Source organism: Dendropsophus ebraccatus, chromosome 3, assembly GCF_027789765.1.
Source record: "Dendropsophus ebraccatus isolate aDenEbr1 chromosome 3, aDenEbr1.pat, whole genome shotgun sequence".
Taxonomy (NCBI): Eukaryota; Metazoa; Chordata; class Amphibia; order Anura; family Hylidae; genus Dendropsophus; species Dendropsophus ebraccatus.
The window spans coordinates 44,795,051-44,810,414 of NC_091456.1; the positions used below are offsets into that span (position 1 = coordinate 44,795,051).

Genomic DNA, 15,364 nt, shown 5'->3' on the forward strand with positions numbered 1-15,364 from the left:
TGGCAGATTTCTATGAAAACTGCCATGTGTGATGGCAGCCTTACAGGGCTTCTACAAAGATGTTTGTCCACCTATAGGGTAAATGAGGAAGTTCCATGTTCCAAGTTGTAAAATATGAAATTCACCCCTAACCATGCTGATTTCTAGAGAAGGGATGAAAATTTCATTTAAAATCTGCCCTAGTGGGTTGCAGGTAATTTGCAGGACTTTATCCTTCTAGTGATGTCAGTGGGAAAACTCCACAAACAATAGAAGCACACGTCCAAGGCACCAGAGATTCAATTATCACTTGCTGTACTCAATATTCCATAAGAGAGAGCAGTTTTCTGGCCATTGCTGGTCTTTATTTTATCTTCACTAAGGCCGGTTACGGCTGAAATATCGCTGCATGTTATGGATTATTGCCTACACCGAGTGGCGTTAATTGGACTTTTGCTGCCTTGGTCGTTTCTTTCTATTGGTGTCTTCACAACACTTTGGGGGGAGCTGTACTAAGATTAAGTATAGAAGATACAAGTGGTGCTAAGGGACCAGTATACTGGCTTGAGTCTACAATATAAATAAACTACAGAAACTCTAACCATGGGTCAGTATATTGTCAGAAAATGTGTATACCGTGTGCATGAGGTTAGCTGAGCAGTAATGTGCAGCAGATCCACCCTTTGTAGATACACCGTAACCTTTAGGCTAGGCAACATCCAGAGTTTCCTGTAAAGTACTCCACATCCAAGAGGTTTGCTACTTTTTTAAAATAGCTCAGAAGTCTCAGCATGTGTTAGAGAAAATGTTTCAATGCATCACGTTTTTATAGATCAATGCAAAGGTTGCCATGTAGCCATAGCCCAACAGCGGAAAGTCTAGGCGGCTTATAGTATGGTCCCTTTACTGGCTACATAAATAACTAAAAGCAAAAGGCTGCACTTGAGGTTCCTTCATGTTGCCTTAATATCTTGGAAAAACGCCTTTTTTTTTTTTTTTTTTTTGCAATAATGCCAGTGGTTAGATGTTAGCTGGAAGACCATGGAAGTTTATGATCTGCCTTACACAAATAGGTTTTATGGGGGGTGGCATTTTTTAAGCTTTAGCAGTTTTTCCAAAACACCGCATGCTGAGGTATGCCTAAACCACAAAAAAAATTCACACACAAAAAATGCCCGGAAAAACGCAAATGCCTGAATAAAATGCATTGACAGTTATTCTTTGCCTTTTTTTTTTTTTTTTGGAGGCCTGAAAATGCTACACAAAAAGGTTGTGTAAGGGCAGCATTACAGCTCCTATTCTAGATTGGTTAGTACTGTACAACACGTGAGTTTGTAAAACACACAATCTTTTTGACTCTACTAGGATTTGTGGTCTGCTTTTTAACACTTTGCAGCGAACCCCCTGCAGAAACCACTGGCAACAATTATATAAAACATTAAAAAGCTTGCACCCATCTGGTTGTTTCATGCAGATTTTTGAGTTCTCTGGTATGATACATATGTAGCAGAAGAAAACTGTATCACCACACATAACACGTCATTGTGACAAACCTCTTTGAACAGTCTCAGTGGGGTGCCATAAGCCAAGGGCTGCACGCAGACATTTGTAGCAAGAAACACCAAAGCTAGATATGAACGATAAACTTGCAATACTCCTTAAGGGTACAAACCCACTTGACGTATTTGTTGGGTGAATCAGTCTTAAAAATAAGCAGGCAAAACGCAGGTTGGCTTTATACAATTGTTTTGCGTTAAAATACGCAATTGCGTATTTTTGAAGCGTGAAGCTACATGCGATTTTTCACACAGGTTGTTAACAACTGATGCTTTGCTAACAACAAGCTTCACGCTTCAAAAATACGCAATTGCGTATTTTAACGCAAAACAATTGTATAAAGCCAACCTGCGTTTTGCCTGCTTATTTTTAAGACTGATTCACCCAACAAATACGTCAAGTGGGTTTGTACCCTTAAGGAGTATTGCAAGTTTAAAGAGCTTATCCCTTAGTCTCTCGAGAATGGGCCCCCGACTCCTTTGTTTTCAATAGGGTTGCGACTTGCATGCTGCCTGACCATTTATTACCTATGGAGCTGCCAAGGATAGCGGAGCGTTGTACTCTGCAATAAGGCTTTTGTACAAACCAAGGAACAGGATGGTAATGAAGAATGCTGGAAGTGTTGGTGCTTTTGTCAGCATCCTCACAACAGCACCACACATGGAGGACATCACCTTTGACCTGAACAGGAAACACACAGAGGTTAAAAGGGCATTTCCCATAATCCCCCTCAGTGTTTTTCCTGTTCCTAACAGGATCAAGGAACACAGTGGTTACCTGTGATCCTGTGTGGTCTCGGGTCCTGGGATGTGGCGATGCTGTGGCCTCTGGGTCTTTCTATTGAAGCCTCTTTGCTGTCGCATCCTCTGGGTTTCTCCGGTCCCTGCGCTCCCGGAGGGGGAGCATGAAGACGCCGCGGGCCCTCGGACTCCATTGCGGTTTCCCTGCGACCTTTTCTGGTAGCTGGACGGTCTATGTGGGTGTACATACCGGCGTGCGTCTGTACGTACATGCGTGGTGATGTCACACAGCTGCTGGGGGAATCCCCTCCTGTGACCGGAAGTCAGATCAGCAGTGCAGCGTGGAAATTTTGGCGCCAGATTCAAATCTGAAGCTTCTCTCCTACAAAATGCTGGTAGGTCCTGCAATGCAGTCTCTTGCTCCTGGTATATTTTGTGCTGTAATCATGGATGCTTCTGAGACTAGTGGAGAAGCTGCAGAGAGAATCCCACCTGCTGGCTCTGTAAGTTCTGCCCTCTGGGGTTCACTTACTTTGGGGATTATGAAAGGCAGTCCTTTTTGGTGATTCTCTATCATGTCTGGTATCTCCTTTCTCCTTAGGCGGACAAGGAGATTCCAAGAAAGGTTAAGGACAAAGGCAAGAGATGCGTAGGATGTGATGTCAGCTTACCGGAAATCTACACTAGAATGTTGTGCAAGATTTGTTTGGCAAAGCTAAATCCTCCTGCCTAGGTGTCAGTATCTGATGAATAACGGGCTATGATTCGCCGGAAATCCAGGCTTCCATGGCCGGCTTAGTCCCTACTATACCAGCACTGACCCAGGTTCCTTTAATTCAGCCTGCATGTGCTTCTGTGTCTCCTGCCCCTCCGGACCAAACTCCCTCTGCTAAAAAGGGCAAAATTTGCGTTATTGCTGATTCCGATTCTGTCTCTGACCCAGAAGATAAACCTGATGATGATGTTAATGATGATAGTGTGATGGAGACCTCTACCGTGGATGCCTCCAGTAAAGAACCAGGGAAATAATGCTTTTCCTCCCATAATACTGACACTCTTATAAAGGCAGTCAGGTCTGTCGTGGAGTTAGATGACACGGAACAACTCCTTTCGGCACAGGAGGCCTTAAACCTAAAAAGAGGAGAGCCTTTCCGATTCATCAAAATATTAAAGACCTAATCATGGCTGAGTGGAAGGAGCCTGCAAATTCCTAAACAATTTAAATCCACATTTATCTTTGAGGAATGCTGGGCAGATATTCCGAAAGTGGATGTACAAGTAATTAAAGTAGTCAAAAAGACCTCCCTTCCATTTGGGGATGCTTCACAACTCAAAGATTCTATGGAGAGGAAAATAGAGGGTCTCCTACGCAAATCCTGGAAAGCCTCCACTGCCATCCTAAACACTAACACAGCGGCAACTAGTGTCGCCAGGTCCTCATATATATGGCTAGAACAACTAGAGAGCCATATTGAGGATAAAACCTCTAGGGAAGATTTGTCGTCTACTTTGCCTATGCTTAACCCCTTAAGGACCGGGCCTGAAATGGCCTTAAGGACCGGAGCAAATTTTATGAATATGACCAGTGTCACTTTATTCATTAATAACTTCGGGATGCTTTTACCTATCTGGCTGATTCTGAGATTGTTTTCTCGTGACATATTGTACTTTACATTTCTGGTAAATTGAAGTCGATACTTTTAACGAATCTTTATGAAAAAACCAAAATAACGTGAAAAATTTAGAAAAAATGCATTTTTCCAACTTTAAAACTTTTCTGCTTATACAGAAAATGGTTATACCACATAAATTATATATTAAATAGCATTAGCAACATGTCTACTTTATGTTGGCGGCATTTATTAAACTATATTTCATTTTTTTTAGACAATAGAAAGCGTAAAACATAAGCAGCAAATTTCTACATTTTCAGTAAAATTTCAAAATCAGATATTTTTAGGGACCTGTTCAGGTTTAAAGTGTATTTGAGGGGCCTGTATGTTAGAAAGCCCCACAAAGCACCCCATTTCAGAAACTGCACCCCCCAAACTCTGCAAAAGCACATCCAGAAAGTTTTTTAACCCTTTAGGGGAGTCACAGAAATAAAAGCTAAGTGTGTAAGAAATTTGAAAATTTTAATTTTCTGTGCAGAGATTTTCTTGTAATCCAATATCTTTCATAATTGTAAAACTATTACCAGAGAAATTCACCCCAATATTGATTGCCCCGTTTCTGCAGTTTATAGAAATACCCCATATGTGGCCCTATTGCGCTATTTGACGCAACCACAAGCCTCAGATATAAAGGAGCGCCTAGTGAATTTGAACACCTCAGTTATATTTGGTCATTTCTGACTGTACCACTTCAGGTTGGCAGAGGCTCTGGGGTACCAAAACCTAAAAAACACCCCTAAAGGGACACCATTTAGAAAACTACACCCCTCAAGGAATGTAATAAGGGGTGCGGTGAGCATTTGGACCCCACAGGTGCTTCACAGATTTTCTGAACAATATGGCGTAAAAAAATAAAAATTATTTCTTTATACTAAAACATTGTTCTAGCCTTCAATTTTTCATTTCCACAAAGGGATAAAAGGAAAAAAAATGCATAAAACATGTAGCGCAGTTTCTCCAGAGTACAGAAATACCCCACATGTGGACATAAAGTGCCAAGCGGGCGCAGGACGAGCCTCCAAAGGGAAGGAGCGCCAATTGGCCTTTGAAAGCTGAATTTCACTGGAATGGATTTCAAGGGTCATGTCGCATTTACAGACCCCTCGTGCTGCCAAGACACTGGAAACCCCCCACAAGTGACCCCATTCTGGAAACTACACCCCTTAAGGAATCTAATAAGGGGTGCAGTGAGCATATGGACCCCACTGGTGACGGGCACATTTTTTCACTTTCAAGGCACAAATGTGGCCGTCATCAAGGGGTCCATATCCTCACTGCACCCCTTGTTAGATTCCTTGAGGGGTGCAGTTTCCAGAATGGGGTCACTTGTGGGGGGTTTCCACTGTTTTGGCAGCACGAGGGCTCTGTAAATGCAACATGGTGTTCATCATCCATTCTGGCCAAATCCAGCCTCCTAAATCCAAATGGCGCTCCTTCCCTTCAGAGGCTTGCCCTGCGCCCACATGGCGCTTTATGTCCACATGTGGGGTATTTACGGACTCGGGGGAAATTGCTCTACACATTTTGTGTGTTTTTTTTCTCTTTTAACCCCTTGTGAAAATGTAAAATTCAAGGCTAGACCAACATTATAATGTAAAAAAAGTAATATTTCATTTTCACGCCACATTGTTCCACATTTGTGCCCGTCACCAGTGGGGTCCATATGCTCACTACACCCCTTGTTACATTCCTTGAAGGGTGTAGTTTCCATAACGGGGCCACATGTGGGGGTTTTTACTGCCTTGGCAGCACAGGGAGTTTTTAAATGCAACATGGCCCTCGAAATCCATTCTACCCAAATCCAGCCCCAAAAAGCTAAATGGCGCTCCTTCCCATTGGAGGCTTGTCTTGCGGCTACATAGCGCCTTAAGTCCACATGTGGGGTATTTCCATACTCGGGGGAAATTTCTCTACATGTTTTGTTTTGTTTCTTCTCTTTTAACCCCTTGTGCAAATGAGAAACCTGAAAACTAGATCAATGATGTTGTGTAAAAATTAAATTTTTTACACTTAAACATTGGCCTAGCCGTGAATTTTTCATTTTCACAAGGGTTTAAAAGAGAAAAAAAACACAAAATGTGTAGAGCAGTTTGTCCCGAGTACGGAAATACCCCAGATGTGCACATAAAGCGCCATGCGGCCGCAAGACGGGCCTCCGAAGGGAAGGAGCGCTATTTGGCTTTTGGAGGCTGGATTTGTCTGGAATAGATTTCAAGGGCAATGTCGCATTTACAAAGACCCTATGCTGCCAAGACAGTGGTAAACCCCCACAAGTGACCCCATTCTGGAAACTACACCCCTCAAGGAATCTAATAAGGGGTGCAAAGAGCATATGGACCCCACTGGTGACGGGCACAAATGTGGAACAATGTGACGTGAAAGTGAAAAATTTCGTTTTTTCATTTTCACAGCACAAATGTGCCAGTCATTGAGGGGTCCATATTCTCACTGCACCCCTTATTAGATTCCTTGAGGGGTGTAGTTTCCATAATGGGGTCCCTTCTGGGGGGTTTTCAATGTCTTGGCAACACAGGGCCTTTGTAAATGCGACATGGCATTCACCATCCATTCTAGCCAAATGGCGCTCCTTCCCTTTGGAGGCTTACCCTGCACCCACATGGCGCTTTATGTCCACATGTGGGGTATTTCCGTACTCGGGGAAAATTGTTCTACACATTTCGTGTTTTTTTATCTTTTAACCCCTTGTGAAAATGAAAAAATAAAGACTGGATCAATGATTTAGTGTAAAAATTTAATTTTTTTTTACACTAAATGTTGGTCTAGCCTTGATTTTTTTCATTTCCACAAGGGGTTAAAAGAGAAAATTAACACAAAACGTGTAGGGTAATTTCCCCTGAGTAAGAAAATACCCCACATGTGGATATAATGTGCCATATGGGCACAGGGCAAGCCACCAAAGGGACAGAGCGCCATTTAGAGGCTGGAATGGAGGACGAAGGCCATGTCAGGTTCGCAGAGTGCCCGTGCTGCCAAAACATTGGAAACCCCCCACAAGTTACCACATTATGGAAACTACACCCCTCAAGGAATGTAACAAGGGGTATAGTGAGCATATGGACCCGACTGGTGACGGGCACAAATTTGGAATAATGTGCTGTGAAAATGAAAAATTTAATTTTTTACACTAAAACGTTGGTGTAACTTTGAATTTTTATGTTCACAAGGGGTTAAAAGAAAAAATAAACCACTACTCATGTAGAGCAATTTCCCCCGATTACAAGAGTACCCCACATGGGGACACAAAGTGCAAAGTCACCGCATGCAAAGCCTCCAAAGGGAAGGAGCGTAATTTGGATTTTGGAAGCTGGATTTGGCCAGAATGGAGGACGAAGGGCTCTCAGAGCCCCGATGCTGCCAAAACAGAGGAAACCCCCCACAAGTGACCCCAACGAACTCAGGAATCTGTGGTTCGTACGGGGTGGGGTCACTTGAGGGGGCTTGTGGGACTTCCTGGGGCAGCTCCTTGGGGGCTTGTCATCACTAAATGGTGATAACAATGAGGACGAAGAGGAAGGAAGAAGGAACGAGGGATCTTCCTCTTCTCCCTCAATGGTTGTCTCAGTATCGGAGGCAATCCAGGCGAATGCCTCCTCAGCCGAGAACAACCTGTGGCCATTTTTTTGTTATTTTTTCTTTAGGATGCCTTCACACACACACCGGATCCACACACTGCGGATCCAGCGCCAGTGCATCCGTATGAGAATACATACACGCAGCAGGAATGACATCCCGCTGCCTATATGTAAGTTAACCCCTTGCCGGCCGGAGCATACTTTACCTCCTCCCCGCTCCGGCTTGCTTCGGGGCTCATCCCACGCAGCCAATCAGTGAGCTGCCCCGCCGCAGCTACTGATTGGCTGAGCGAGACGTCCTGCTGAGAACCCCCGAAGCAAACCAGATCGGGGAGGAGGTGATGTATGCTCCGGCCGGCAAGGGGTTAACTTACATACACGCAGCGGGATGTCATTCCTGTTGCGTGTATGTATTCTCATAGAGATGCCCCGGTCGCTGGATCCGCAGCGTGAAATCCCCTGCAGATCCGGTGTGTGTGAAGGCATCCTTAGAGGGGTGTGTAAGTGTTATGCTTTTACACGTGTAAGTGTTAGTGTTTTATGTACTGTTTTTACATTTTATTTGTGTGTTTTTTAGGAGGGGAGGGTGGCAGCGGAGAGGGTAAGAGGAGAGAGTGGCAGGGGAGGGGAGAGGGGCGGCAGGACGGAGGGGAGAGGAGAGAGGTTAAGAGGAGAGGGTGGCAGGGGAGGGGAGAGGGGCGGCAGGACGGAGGGGAGAGGAGAGAGGTTAAGAGGAGAGGGTGGCAGGGGAGGGGAGAGGGGCGGCAGGACGGAGGGGAGAGGAGAAAGGTTAAGAGGAGAGGGTGGCAGAGGAGAGGGTGGCAGGGGAGGGGAGAGGGTGAGAGGAGAGGGGCGGCAGGACAGAGGAGAGAGGGTGAGAGGAGAGGGGCGGCAGGACAGAGGGGAGAGGGTGAGAGGAGAGGGGTGGCAGGACAGAGGAGAGAGGGTGAGAGGAGAGGGGCGGCAGGACAGAGGGGAGAGGGTGAGAGGAGTGGGGTGGCAGGACAGAGGAGAGAGGGTGAGAGGAGAGGGGCGGCAGGACAGAGGGGAGAGGGTGGCAGGACAGAGGGGAGAGGGTGAGAGGAGAGGGGTGGCAGGACAGAGGAGAGAGGGTGAGAGGAGAGGGGCGGCAGGACAGAGGGAAGAGGGTGAGAGGAGAGGGGCGGCAGGACAGAGGGAAGAGGGTGAGAGGAGAGGGTGGCAGGACAGAGGGGAGAGGGTGAAGGGAGAGGGTGGCATGACAGAGGGGAGAGGGTGAGAGGAGAGGGTGGCAGGACAGAGGGGAGAGGGTGAAGGGAGAGGGTGGCATGACAGAGGGTGGAAGGAAAGGGGAGAGGGTGGAAGGGGAGAGGGTAAGAGGAGGGTGGCGGCAGGACGCAGGGGAGGGAGGCGGCAGGACGCAGGGGAGGGTGGCGGCAGGACGCGGGAAGGGCTGGCAGGACGCGGGAAGGGCTGGCAGGATGCAGTGGGGGCTGGCAGGACAGAGGACACAGGAGAGGGCTGCAGGACAGAGCACACAGGAGAGGGCTGGCAGGACACGGGGGGGGGCTGCAGGACGGATGGGGGTCTGGCAGGACACGGGAGGGCTGGCGGAACACAGGGGGACTGGCAGAACACAGGGGGGGGGGGCTGGCAGAACACAGGGGGACTGGCAGAACACAGGGGGGGGGCTGGCAGAACACAGGGGGACTGGCAGAACACAGGGGGGGGGCTGGCAGAACACAGGGGGGGGGCTGGCAGAACACTGGGGGGGGGGGCTGGCAGAACACTGGGGGGGGGGGCTGGCAGAACACTGGGGGGGGCTGGCAGAACACAGGGGGGGGGGCTGGCAGAACAGAGGACACAGGGGGGGGCGTGCAGGACACAGGGGGGCTGTCAGCTCGGAGGGGGGGGGCTGAAAACAGGAAGGGGGGCTGGCCGGACTGAGGGGTGGAGGGGAGGAGGAGGAAACATTGGGGAGGCACGGGGGGGGGGGGGCGGAGGAAGAGGAGGAAGAGGAGGACGACGGAGGGTAGGAAGAACAGGGAGATCAGCTGTCCTGATCTCCCTGTTTCCGGAGACGGGGCGGCGGCGGCGGCGGCAGCTTGGGGGGAGGAGGCACCCGGCGCCCGACACCCTCCAGGACCGCGCCGGGTGCATGCTGCTCCCATCATCTCCTTCTCTGCTGCTGATTATCAGCAAGCAGAGAAGGTGATGATGGGAGTAGTAGTGTGGATCGCCGGTGATCACGGGCGATCGGGGGGCCGGATCAACGGGCAGGTGATGCCCGGTCACAGCTGTGATTGGTGCTGTCTCTGACAGCACCAATCACAGCTCTTTGCCTGGGTCCGGTCCCGGAAATCCAGCAAATTGCTGTGATTGGCCGATGCGAAGTCATCGGCCAATCACAGCGATCGTCGTCACGGGGGGCAGGGAAACTGCCCCCTACGTGACACAGGAACATGGCTGCTGATAGAATCAGCAGCCATCTTCACCGGAGCGCCGCGCGATTTCGCGCGGCGCCCGTTTAAAGGGCCGACGTACCGGTACGTCATGGGTCCTTAAGTGACAGTGATCCATGACGTGCCGGTACGTCATGGGTCCTTAAGAGGTTAAAGTGTCACTGTCGTGAAATTTTTTTTTGCAGAAATCAATAGTCCAGGCGATTTTAAGAAACTTTGTAATTGGGTTTATTATCCGAAAAATGCATTTTTATCATGAAAAAGCAGTTTGAAGCTCTCCCCCCTGTCTTCATTGTTCTCCTATGGAGAGAGCTAAAGAAAAGACCAAAACAGGACAACAAAGAGTTAATCTACAAATCCCTCAGGGGATATCTCCTGTGACAGTCACCAGTGACCTGTCTGAGCTCGGATTACAGCTGTCACCCAGCTCCGTGCCTGTAATCCTCTGTTATCTGCTTTCTGCTGCCGGCTAACTCCCTCCTTCCTCCTCCCCCCTCCCCTCTCCCTAGAGCAGACAGGGTACGTCTCCTGCAACAAGTCACAATTTTCAGATTTTTTGGAGTGGATGAAAAAGAGGAAGGAGGGGGGGACCTGGGAAAAGGCTTTTTACATGCAGATAATGGCAGATTTGGCTAATAAACCCAATTACAAAGTTTCTTAAAATCGCCTGGACTATTGATTTCTGCAAAAAAAAAAATACGACAGTGACTCTTTAAGTTAGCTGCGGGATTTCCGGCCAACGCCTCGGCAGAATCCGTCAGAATGGCAGCTAAGTCAGCAGCGCTGTCTAATGCCACAAGGGGAGCACTTTGGCTTTAGCACTGGCAAGGGGATGTTGCTTCAAATAATAAACTCTGCCAAGAAGTAGAAGATCATCTTCGCCTAGGGGCTGTAATTCCGGCACCTTCAGAGCAGAAAGGGTTGGGTCACTACACTTTATTTCTAGTGCCTAAACCCAATGGTACTTTCAGGACTATCATAAATCTGGAATTCCTGAACAAATTCTCTAATGCCCAAAAATTTATGGAAACCATAATACTACAATCACTCTGATATACCAAAATGCAGCCTTAGCGACAATAGACTTGAAGGATGCCTATTTCCATGTGCCGATTCACCACTCTCAACAGAAATTTCTCAGATTTGCAATTCAGACAAAACACGGGATTTATCATTTTCAATTCAAAGCCCTCCCATTCGGGATCTCTTCCGCCCCTTGGTTATTTACAAAGATCATGCTTGAAGTAGTGGCATATCTAAGACTACAGAACATCACAGTTGTTCCTTAGTAAGACGACCTACTACTAATCGCTCCATCTCCCCAGATTTTGTCCTCCCACATTCATCTGGTGGTGGACTGCCTGCAAAATTTGGGATGAATAGTGAATTTTTCTAAATCAGACTTTTTTCCTTCCTGCAGAAAGAAATTTCTGGGAATGATATTGGACTCAGAAGCTCAGATGACCTTTATTCCCGAGGAAAATAATTATTCCATTACATCAAAGGTGAAGGATTTCACAAGGAAATCAAAAACTTCAATCAGGAATGTGATGTCCCTTCTGGGCCTGATGACATCCTTCATTCCAGCAGTACCCTGGTGCCAGTTCCATTCCTGGACTCTTCAGACCAGTATCCTTCAAAGTTGGGACAGGTCTCCTTTGTCCTTGGACAAAAAGATGCTGATCCCTCAGAAGGTAAAATTCTCTCTCATCTGGTGGAAGAACAAGCAAAATTTAATCAAGGGAATCAGATGAAACCCGGTGTCAGTGGTACAGATTACCACAGATGCCAGCTTATGGGGATGGGATGACCATGTACTGGGTCTCCACTTCCAGGGCCAATGGAAACAACTTCTGAAGACAGTCCTCAAATTTCAGAGAGCTAAGTGAAGTTTGAGAAACCCTAAAAACAGCCGAATCTCTCCTTATCCAGAAAGACATCAAGGTATTTACGGACAGTTGCGTACCTGAGGCACCAAAGGGGCACAAAATCCTTGAGGATTCTTTCCTTAGGAGGAAGAATCTTGGGCAGAACAAAAGGTACTTTCCATCTCTGCAGTTCACCTCAGAGAAACACACAATGTGGTTGCGAATTACCTGAGCAGTCATCGCATCCATCTGGGGAAATGGGAATTAAATTCCCAGATATTATTCAGCTTAGTAAGCAATTGGGGTTGTCCATAAATCGACCTGTTCGCCTCCAAAGCCAACAAGAAGGTTGGCTTCTCTAAATCGCCTGGATCACCCGGAAGCGCTAAATGCGCTCCAGCAGGTCTGGAACTTCAAGTTGTCATACGCATTTCCTTCTCTTCCACTCATAGCAAAAGCTTTACAGAAGATCCGCTTAAGTCAAACTATGGGAATATTCATCATCCTAGTATGGCCCATGAGAGCCTGGTACAGACTGCTCAAATCCCTGACAATCCAGGGTCCGATATTACTTCCGCTACAGGAAGATCTACTGATCTATTACATCATTCGAACTTGGCAAATCCACATCTAGCGGCCTGGCTTTTGAAAAGTCCTTTCTTTCAGCCAGGGGCCTATGCGATAGAGACTCTTCTTAAAAACAATAAAGAAGTCACTTCTTCCATTTATTAAAAACAGTGTAAAAAATTCTACTCATGGTGCAGTGATTCTCCACCAGATATGCTCCCAGACAGACATCCCCAGAATTCTGGATTTTCTCCAGGATAGGTTGGATAAAGGTCTATCGCTTAAAGCGACTCTGTACCCACAATCTGACCCCCCTGCTTTTAGTCCAAGATCTGTCCTGGGGTCTGTTTGGCGCGTGATGCGGTTATTGTCCTAAAAAACTACTTTTAAACTTGCAGCCCCGTGACCAACGGCCAGGGCTCTTTTGAAAAGTCACTCCTTTCAGCCAGGGGCCTATGTGATAGAGCAGGGGTACTCAACAACTTTTAGTGAAGGTCCACTTACCGGGGTCTATTGTCAGGTGAAGGTCCGAGCTAAACATCAGTAGGAAACGTGTTTTGTTACTTTTCACAAACGTTCAACTATTTACATACAGAGTTGATGCTCATTAGCTGGAAAACTGGTGTTTTTTCTCTCTCACCAGCACTTTGATATTGGGTAAAAAGGGGGTGACTGCCCTAGTAGTATATAGCCCCTCCTGTTGCTCCCCCAGTAGTATATAGTCACCCTGTGCGCTCTCCCCCAGTAGTATTTAGCCCCCCTGTGCGCTCTCCCCCAGTAGTATATAGCCCCCCTGTGCGCTCTCCCCTTTAGTATATAGCCCCCCTGTGAGCTCCCCCCAGTAGTATATAGCCCCCCTGTGAGCTCTCCCCCAGTAGTATATAGCCCCCCTGTGCGCTTTTCCCCAGTAGTATATAGCCCCCCTGTGCGCTCTCCCCCAGTAGTATATAGCCCCCCTGTGCGCTCTGCCCCAGTAGTATATAGCCCCCCTGTGCGCTCTCCCCCAGTAGTATATAGCCCCCTTTGCACTCCCCCAGTAGTATATAGCCCCCCTGTGCGCTCCCCCAGTAGTATATAGCCCCCCCAGTAGTATATAGCCCCCCTGTGCGCTCACCCCAGTAGTATATAGCCCCCCTGTGCGCTCACCCCAGTAGTATATAGCCCCCCTGTAGTATATAGCCCCCTGTGAGCTCCCCCCCAGTAATATATAGCCCCCCTGTGCATTCTCCCCCAGTAGTATATAGCCCCCTGTGAGCTCCCCCCCTGTAGTATATAGCCCCCCTTTGCACTCTCCCCCAGTAGTATATAGCCCCCCTGTACGCTCTCTCCTTATAGATGGCCCCCAGACAAAAAAAAACAAACAAACCACAACTCACCTAGCACCTCGCTCCGCCGCTGCGGCTGTCTTCTTTTATTCTCCTGTCAGCACGGCCCCCAGCTGATTCGCGCTCTCTGGGGACGTCCCTGGGATTCCCCAGCAGAGCGCGCACCAGTGACCTCAGTGTACGCCGCTGGCTTGAAGTTCAGGCTGGCGGTGTACACTGAGGTCACTGATGCGCGCTCTGCTGGGGAATCCCCAGGACATCCCCAGAGAGCGCGTATCAGCCAGGGGCTGAGTCGACACTGCCCCCAGCCAGGACACATGGGGGCCATCCCAGGACGGGGCGGTTGGGAGGTCTGACCAGGGGTCCGGCAGCTGGCCTCCGCGGTCCGGGTTCAGACCGCGGTCCGCCAGTTGAGGACCCCTGTGATAGAGACTCTTCTTAAAAACAATAGATAAGTCACTTCTTCCATTTATTGAAAACAGTGTGAAAAATTCTACTCATGGTGCAGTGATTCTCCACCAGATATGCTCCCAGACAGACATCCCCAGAATTCTGGATTTTCTCCAGGATGGGTTGGATAAATGTCTATCACTTAAAGCGACTCTGTACCCCCCATCTGACCCCCCAAACCACTTGTACCTTCGGATAGCTGCATTTAATCCAAGATCTGTCCTGTGGTCCGTTCGGCAGGTGATGCGGTTATTGTCCTAAAAAACAACTTTTAAACTCAGAATATCTGTGCCCTAACTTTGCATCACCCCTCAGTCCCTCCACCCACCCTCTTAATCATTAGGAATGCCACTGGAACATTTTCTTCTGTCTGAACATTGCACAGGTACCTTAATGATCCAGCCCATGTTCAGTATTCACATAGCTAAGAGCTGATAAATAGGAGACGATCTGCCTGGAGCATTCCTAATGATGAGGAGGGCGGAGAGGTTGTGCCAGCCTAATGCATAGACATTCTAAGCCCCGGTCGTTGGGCACAGGGCTGCAAGTTTAAAAGTTGTTTTTAAAGGGCAATAACTGCATCACCTGCCGAACGGACCTCAGGACAGATCTTGGATTTAGGGTGCGTTCACACCTACAGGATCCGCAGCAGATCTGCAGCAGATTTGATGGTGCAGATTTGATGCTGTGTTCAGTTATTTAAATGAAATCTGCTGCGGATCCGCAGCAGAAAATACGCTGCGGATCCGGTAAGTGTGAACGTACCAGCAGCTATCTGAAGGTACAAGTGGTTTGGGGAGGGGGTCAGATTGTGGGTACAGAGTCATTTTAACACCCTCAAGGTTCAAGTCTTCGCCTTGGGCTCCATATATGATACTTAGATTGCGGATCATACAGGTAGGTGGATCAAAAGGTTCTTTAAAGAGGTCGCCAGACAAATCTTGCTCCACCTTGGCATCTGAATTTTGGTTTTGTTAGGTTTGTCAAAGGAACCTTTTGAGCCCTTGAATGAAGTCTCTTTGACATATCTTACCTTAACCCCTTAAAGACAGAGCCAATTTTGATTTTTGCGTTTTCGTTTTTTCCTCCTTGGGCTTAAAAAGCCATAGCACTTGCATTTTTCCACCTAGAAACCCACATGAGCCCTTATTTTTTGCGTCACTAATTGTAC

The 15,364-nt window shown here is 47.9% G+C and overlaps 1 protein-coding gene across 1 annotated transcript in view; it reads right to left on the reverse strand.

Moving 5' to 3' along the window:
* Window positions 1–15,364, reverse strand: part of LOC138785550 (uncharacterized) — a 104,766-nt gene that overhangs the window by 2,675 nt on the left and 86,727 nt on the right. The gene's annotated exons all lie outside the window — the stretch shown is intronic.